Raw genomic sequence first — 7,929 nt, forward strand, 5'->3', positions numbered from 1 at the left:
ATATATATATATATATATATATATATACATACATATGTATATATATATATATATATATATATATATTTAGCCTGTATATCGTGTACATATTGAACAAGATATTATTATGAAGGGATTGAGGGATTTAAGCAATAGTAACTCCAAAAATAAAGCTAGATAACACAATAAAACACAACAAAAACGTGATAACGTAATAAAAAACATGCCTTTAGAAATGTTTTATGAACGGAGTTATCTCATTTTGGAACCAAAGTCTTCATATAGGCTACTTTATAATGGCACTGATTGATGCAAGTAAACAGGCATGAAGCAAGGCACGAGAAGAAAATAAATGAAGTAGCAATACAAATAAGTGATGTGTTTTGAAGAAGAGAGAAAAAATCATGAAATGAGAAGGAAATGTTATTAGCAGGGGTCTACTCCTCAATCCTCATGAAGTCAACCTGATTCTCTTATTTCTAAAAGTAACATTAATATTTCAGCCAGTGATAGTAAAAAAGCGAGAGAAATCACCTTTAAATGAATTCACAGGTTTTACACAGGTCTAAATGCTTTCTCAAAAGACTTAAGAATGGCATTGATACCCTCTGTTCTTTCTGTTCAGAAAAACCTGAGTCCACTTTACATTTATTTTGGAACTGCTCTTTCACAGTTACATTTTGGTGTGACATTTGGTATTTTATCAATTGTTATGTAAATCCTAATGTTGATTTTAGGAGCACTTCCGGTGGGACGGGTTCACTTCCTGCCGTCGGTGTGGTGTCGCATATGCAGGTCATCTCTTCTGATGCACATGGATGTGTACACAAGTAAAGCTCTCACATTAACGTGTGTCTCTTGTAGACGTACAAAAGAAACAAAAGCTGATGCTCGCCGACGGCATCAGCCCGTTGTCCGAGCGCAGAGACCCAGCGCGCCCTGACGAGCGACTCTAGTAGCATGTTGGCTTGGGCAAGGCGATAGATCACCGTGGCAACCAGCTGGTGTCGCGACTGCTTTTATACGGCATACTGGCGACGCTCCAACCGACGACGGTTGGTGTTGAAATTTACATTCACGTTTAACGTTAAGAACACGAGTCAGACAGAGCGTTTTTATTGTACACACTTTTGTTGAAAACGGAACTCGAAACACAATGATATTTATAAACGAGTAGTCACAGAATGACATTTCCAGACCTAGCTCATTAATTATGCAAAACAACAGCCAATGGCGGTTCTCCAAGCAATATTTGAATCGGTCATTCACAGATTGTTTGCCTCCAAATAAAGAGCTTTTGCTTATATCGTGTCGTCATTCTTTTCACCACCTAATCAATGAAATCAACAGTACTTGATGTACACATTTGAAAAAGCAAACTCTCTGTTCGATGTGAAACGGGGCTTTTAGGACATCTAGTGTAAGGAAAACAACGTTGCATGATATTACCAATCCTGTTTCGGAGCTACAGTATATACTCGTTTATGCTCTTTCGCAAATGCAAAGCTTGGGGGGTGATGTGAAATTGTCATGAGATATCTTCTTTTTGATAAACGCATGGCTTTTACCACAAGATGACCTCTACCACTAGACGTCGTCATCACTTCTTCGATCGTTCCTAACAATTATTTATTAATAAAAATTAAAATCATATTTATTACAGTCTCTTATTCATATTTATTACAGTCTGTTGTTCATACAACGCTAATCAATATTCGGTTATGTGTGTTTGTGTGGCACTTTTAGGAGTGTCATTCATCAATTCAGTAAGTACTTTTAAACTCTTTTTATACTGGCTTTTACTTCTGTAAAGAAAATGAGAATCTGATTTGTCTTCTCCTTTCAATTGAACGTTTGCACCCCTTCGCCAGTAGAGGGCGTTGTTTGATAACCGTTGACAGTTGTAAAGGTTTCCTAATGGGTTTTAGCTGCTGAATGAATTAATTCTTTAGGTTCGAGCACACAGGCTGATCTCAGACCACAGTTTCTTAGGGAGTGCCTTAAAGAAAGATTTATTCTGCATACTCACTTTGCCATCCAACTCTTGAAGTAACTTTCTTGAACTAATATACATACATATGTATATATATATATATATATATATATATATATATATATATATATATTTAGCCTGTATATCGTGTACATATTGAACAAGATATTATTATGAAGGGATTGAGGGATTTAAGCAATAGTAACTCCAAAAATAAAGCTAGATAACACAATAAAACACAACAAAAACGTGATAACGTAATAAAAAACATGCCTTTAGAAATGTTTTATGAACGGAGTTATCTCATTTTGGAACCAAAGTCTTCATATAGGCTACTTTATAATGGCACTGATTGATGCAAGTAAACAGGCATGAAGCAAGGCACGAGAAGAAAATAAATGAAGTAGCAATACAAATAAGTGATGTGTTTTGAAGAAGAGAGAAAAAATCATGAAATGAGAAGGAAATGTTATTAGCAGGGGTCTACTCCTCAATCCTCATGAAGTCAACCTGATTCTCTTATTTCTAAAAGTAACATTAATATTTCAGCCAGTGATAGTGAAAAAGCGAGAGAAATCACCTTTAAATGAATTCACAGGTTTTACACAGGTCTAAATGCTTTCTCAAAAGACTTAAGAATGGCATTGATACCCTCTGTTCTTTCTGTTCAGAAAAACCTGAGTCCACTTTACATTTATTTTGGAACTGCTCTTTCACAGTTACATTTTGGTGTGACATTTGTGATTTTATCAATTGTTATGTAAATCCTAATGTTGATTTTAGGAGCACTTCCGGTGGGACGGGTTCACTTCCTGCCGTCGGTGTGGTGTCGCATATGCAGGTCATCTCTTCTGATGCACATGGATGTGTACACAAGTAAAGCTCTCACATTAACGTGTGTCTCTTGTAGACGTACAAAAGAAACAAAAGCTGATGCTCGCCGACGGCATCAGCCCGTTGTCCGAGCGCAGAGACCCAGCGCGCCCTGACGAGCGACTCTAGTAGCATGTTGGCTTGGGCAAGGCGATAGATCACCGTGGCAACCAGCTGGTGTCGCGACTGCTTTTATACGGCATACTGGCGACGCTCCAACTGACGACGGTTGGTGATGAAATTTACATTCACGTTTAACGTTGAGAACACGAGTCAGACAGAGCGTTTTTATTGTACACACTTTTGTTGAAAACGGAACTCGAAACACAATGATATTTATAAACGAGTAGTCACAGAATGACATTTCCAGACCTAGCTCATTAATTATGCAAAACAACAGCCAATGGCGGTGCTCCAAGCAATATTTGAATCGGTCATTCACAGATTGTTTGCCTCCAAATAAAGAGCTTTTGCTTATATCGTGTCGTCATTCTTTTCACCACCTAATCAATGAAAACAACGGGACTTGATGTACACATTTGAAATAGCAAACTCTCTGTTCGATGTGGAACGGGGCTTTTAGGACATCTAGTGTAAGGAAAACAACGTTGCATGATATTACCAATCCTGTTTCGGAGCTACAGTATATACTCGTTTATGCTCTTTCGCAAATGCAACGCTTGGGGGGTGATGTGAAATTGTCATGAGATCACTTCTTTTTGATAAACGCATGGCTTTTACCACAAGATGACCTCTACCACTAGAGGTCGTCATCACTTCTTCGATCGTTCCTAACAATTATTTATTAATAAAAATTAAAATCATATTTATTACAGTCTCTTAATCATATTTATTACAGTCTGTTGTTCATACAACGCTAATCAATATTCGGTTATGTGTGTTTGTGTAGCACTTTTAGGAGTGTCATTCATCAATTCAGTAAGTACATTTAAACTCTTTTTATACTGGCTTTTACTTCTGTAAAGAAAATGAGAATCTGATTTGTCTTCTCCTTTCAATTGAACGTTTGCACCCCTTCGCCAGTAGAGGGCTTTGTCTGATAACCGTGGACAGTTGTAAAGGTTTCCTAATGGGTTTTAGCTGCTGAATGATTGAATTCTTTAGGTTCGAGCACACAGGCTGATCTCAGACCACAGTTTCTTAGGGAGTGCCTTAAAGAAAGGTTTATTCTGCATACTCACTTTGCCATCCAACTCTTGAAGTAACTTTCTTGAACTAATATACATACATATATAAATATATATATATATATAGAGAGAGAGAGAGAGAGAGAGCCTGTATATTGTGTACATATTGAACAAGATATTATTATGAAGGGATTGAGGGATTTAAGCCATAGTAACTCCAAAAATACAGCTAGATAACACAATAAAACACAACAAAAACATGATAACATAATAAAAAACATGCCTTTAGAAATGAGAGTTATCTCATATGCAGGTCATCTCTTCTGATGCACATGGATGTGTACACTAGTAAAGCGAGTCTCACATTAACGCGTGTCTCTTGTAGACGTACAAAAGAAACAAAAGCAGATGCGCCCGTTGTTTCCGAGCGCAGAGACCAAGCGCGCCCTGACGAGCGACTCTAGTAGCGTGTTGGCTTGGTGTCAAGGCGATAGGTCCCCGGCCCGAACAGATCTAGCAGGTTTCGCGACTGCTTTTATACGGCACATCGGCGACGCTACAGCCGACGACGGTTGGTGAGAAAATGTACATTCACGTTTAACGTTGAGAACACGAGTCAGACAGAACAGAGCATTTTTATTGTACACACTTTTGTTGAAAACGGAACTCGAAACACAATGATATTTATAAACGAGTAGTCACAGAATGACATTTCCAGACCTAGCTCATTAATTATGCAAAACAACAGCCAATGGCGGTGCTCCAAGCAATATTTGAATCGGTCATTCACAGATTGTTTGCCTCCAAATAAAGAGCTTTTGCTTATATCGTGTCGTCATTCTTTTCACCACCTAATCAATGAAATCAACGGGACTTGATGTACACATTTGAAAAAGCAAACTCTCTGTTCGATGTGAAACGGGGCTTTTAGGACATCTAGTCTAAGGAAAACAACGTTGCATGATATTACCAATCCTGTTTCGGAGCTACAGTATATACTCGTTTATGCTCTTTCGCAAATGCAACGCTTGGGGGGTGATGTGAAATTGTCATGAGATATCTTCTTTTTGATAAACGCATGGCTTTTACCACAAGATGACCTCTACCACTAGACGTCGTCATCACTTCTTCGATCGTTCCTCACAATTATTTATTAATAAAAATTAAAATCATATTTATTACAGTCTCTTATTCATATTTATTACAGTCTGTTGTTCATACAACGCTAATCAATATTCGGTTATATATATATATATATATATATATTTAGCCTGTATATCGTGTACATATTGAACAAGATATTATTATGAAGGGATTGAGGGATTTAAGCAATAGTAACTCCAAAAATAAAGCTAGATAACACAATAAAACACAACAAAAACGTGATAACGTAATAAAAAACATGCCTTTAGAAATGTTTTATGAACGGAGTTATCTCATTTTGGAACCAAAGTCTTCATATAGGCTACTTTATAATGGCACTGATTGATGCAAGTAAACAGGCATGAAGCAAGGCACGAGAAGAAAATAAATGAAGTAGCAATACAAATAAGTGATGTGTTTTGAAGAAGAGAGAAAAAATCATGAAATGAGAAGGAAATGTTATTGGCAGGGGTCTACTCCTCAATCCTCATGAAGTCAACCTGATTCTCTTATTTCTAAAAGTAACATTAATATTTCAGCCAGTGATAGTAAAAAAGCGAGAGAAATCACCTTTACATGAATTCACAGGTTTTACACAGGTCTAAATGCTTTCTCAAAAGACTTAAGAATGGCATTGATACCCTCTGTTCTTTCTGTTCAGAAAAACCTGAGTCCACTTTACATTTATTTTGGAACTGCTCTTTCACAGTTACATTTTGGTGTGACATTTGTGATTTTATCAATTGTTATGTAAATCCTAATGTTGATTTTAGGAGCACTTCCGGTGGGACGGGTTCACTTCCTGCCGTCGGTGTGGTGTCGCATATGCAGGTCATCTCTTCTGATGCACATGGATGTGTACACAAGTAAAGCTCTCACATTAACGTGTGTCTCTTGTAGACGTACAAAAGAAACAAAAGCTGATGCTCGCCGACGGCATCAGCCCGTTGTCCGAGCGCAGAGACCCAGCGCGCCCTGACGAGCGACTCTACACACTAAAAAATGCTGGGTTATTTAATCTACCCAACCGCTGGGTTATGAAATGGTTTACCCATTATGGGTTATTTATGTCAACATTTGGGTTATATTAATATAATATTGGGTTATTTTGTGCAACTCATGCGTTGAGTTAAAATCAATCAACCCAACATACATCGGTTGACCCAGCACTTGGGTTGTTTGTGCTTCGAACGTCATCACATCGTCTCCAGAGTCCACACACCGAGTGCTCGTCACAGCAGAAAACCTGACTGATCATCCAGCGAGGTAAATAAATAATAAAAGGTTTGTGGAACTTATACTATTCACATTGTCTGTGTTGCGTTACCTGTTAAAGTAGTATCTTTATATTGTCGAGGCTTTGGTTTGGCTAACAACGTAGCCATTTAGCCGTTATCATGGATAGCCTAACGTTACAGCTTATCCGTTTGCTCTGAATTATATTAATGAATTAATTAAACAAGTTCATAATGCCCATGGGGATGTTTATTGAGCTCACCAGTCTAATTTGCCAGCTAGTTTCAAGCTAGCCAGGTGATTAGGCAGTTAACTAGTTTACTAGCCAACATGCTCTCAGTTAGTTGCTTTGCTAGCTATATTATTTTAACTAGCTATAAATGAGCGCGCTTTTTTACTGAAGCTTTTCATGTGAAGGCATAACACAGTGTTTGACTGATTAAAGTATGTAAAAAACGGTGAGATAACCTGATATGTCTGACTTAATGCATTTATTTAAGTAACGTTAATGTAGTTAACGTAATTTGACCGACAATAGATAAGAACAAATTCTTATTTAAAATGGCGGCCTGGCAAACGACAAGGGCCACTTGAGTGAGGGGTTAAGAAATATAAAATAAAAAGTTTGGGAACCACTGCTGTAGCCACAAATATTCTTGTGAAGTAAAAACATAGACAATATACATGCATGCATTTTGTCATATGAATTGTATAAGGAGAAAGGGAGGATTGTTTTCTCTATATTTTGTGATGCTAAATAAAATGGCTGTTATCTTCACATTGGGTTACATTTTGCTGCTAGTCTGCATTGCTTTTGCATAGTGACATCTGAATAGTTAATACAATAGCAATTGTATTTTTGCTTAAGCTCTTTTTGTGTTTGTTTCAGATCAATGGACAGCTTTGTCATTAACATTTTGACAGAGTGGCAGCTGACAGACCTTGTCGACAAATTTAAAGGTAAGAAATATTTGTTTTCCCATCCACAGCATATCAAGTCTGCATTGCTACTCAAGCCCTACACAATACAGCTCACTCCTCCTAGAAACGCTTCTGTGCTGTTTGATGCCCACTGTTATGCACTAAGCAACAGGAACAATAATTGATCTACTGAGGACAGACAGACGTACAGACAAACCCTGTTCTAACCGTAGCCCACGCTGTCAAAGTCAAACATGCCTCATCTCTATTCATTAAAGATTTTGATTTCTTGGCAGGAAATATGGTACACCCCAGGACGGAGCCACCGGCCAGCCACTGGATTCCGGGAGGAAAGGCTGCTGAACGTCAGAAAGCGGCTGAGATCAACCAGCAAGTCGCGGAGCATGGCACAGACACCATCACAAGCGCCAGATAATGGAGCTCTTGCAAGGGCTCTCATACCAGGTAATTATTAAACTGAAAAATTATTTGATCAAGCAAAACATCCATATTTCAGTGACTGACTACTTGTTCTTTTTTACAGAATGTACCATATCAGATGAACGTGCGTCACAGTTTAGAGAATGGATGAGAAACAATTCTCAGCCCCTCAGCCAGATAGAGACCTACATGGAG

The 7,929-nt window shown here is 38.0% G+C and overlaps 1 long non-coding RNA gene across 1 annotated transcript; it reads left to right on the forward strand.

Moving 5' to 3' along the window:
• Positions 1-6,338: 6,338 nt before the first annotated feature.
• Positions 6,339-7,684, forward strand: LOC306899379. The gene is made up of 3 exons (XR_013787199.1): positions 6,339-6,420; positions 7,262-7,332; positions 7,590-7,684. It is a non-coding gene; the product is annotated as an uncharacterized lncRNA (long non-coding RNA).
• The last annotated feature ends 245 nt before the right edge of the window (positions 7,685-7,929 follow it).

The sequence above is a fragment of the Barbatula barbatula genome (genome assembly GCF_947034865.1).
Source record: "Barbatula barbatula genome assembly, chromosome: 10".
In the NCBI taxonomy this organism is placed as follows: Eukaryota; Metazoa; Chordata; class Actinopteri; order Cypriniformes; family Nemacheilidae; genus Barbatula; species Barbatula barbatula.